Below are 417 nucleotides of genomic sequence, written 5' to 3' on the forward strand. Positions count from 1 at the left end.
TGGGGGGGGGGGTTCTGTTGGGCAGGAGATGCTGTTCATGTGCAATCCTAGAGGTGATCAGCTGGCAACTCATTCTCAGCACTTAGGAAGCTTTTTTTTTTTTTTTGAAAAAGAATGACAGACAACTTCTATTTTCAAAGGGCTTACAAAATACTGGGGAAAGAAGGTACACAGACAGAGAAAGAGAGAGAGAGAGAGAGAGACAGACAGACAGAGACAGAGACAGTGAGGCACAGAAGAAGTAAACGTTGTCCTCCTGATTGGGTGCTGGGCTTTCTTTGCATGCTTCCCTCACACAGGTGGCACCTGTGGCTTAAGAATGAAATGGTGACACCTCGCCTTGGTTCCAGTGTCTCTGTCAGGCAATTCGTTTTAAACAAGAAAGAAGCTTTGGTATCTCTCAAGTCTCCCACGTCA

The sequence above is a fragment of the Peromyscus californicus genome, unplaced genomic scaffold, assembly GCF_007827085.1.
Source record: "Peromyscus californicus insignis strain IS unplaced genomic scaffold, ASM782708v3 Scaffold_8__1_contigs__length_139910024, whole genome shotgun sequence".
Classification (NCBI taxonomy): Eukaryota; Metazoa; Chordata; class Mammalia; order Rodentia; family Cricetidae; genus Peromyscus; species Peromyscus californicus.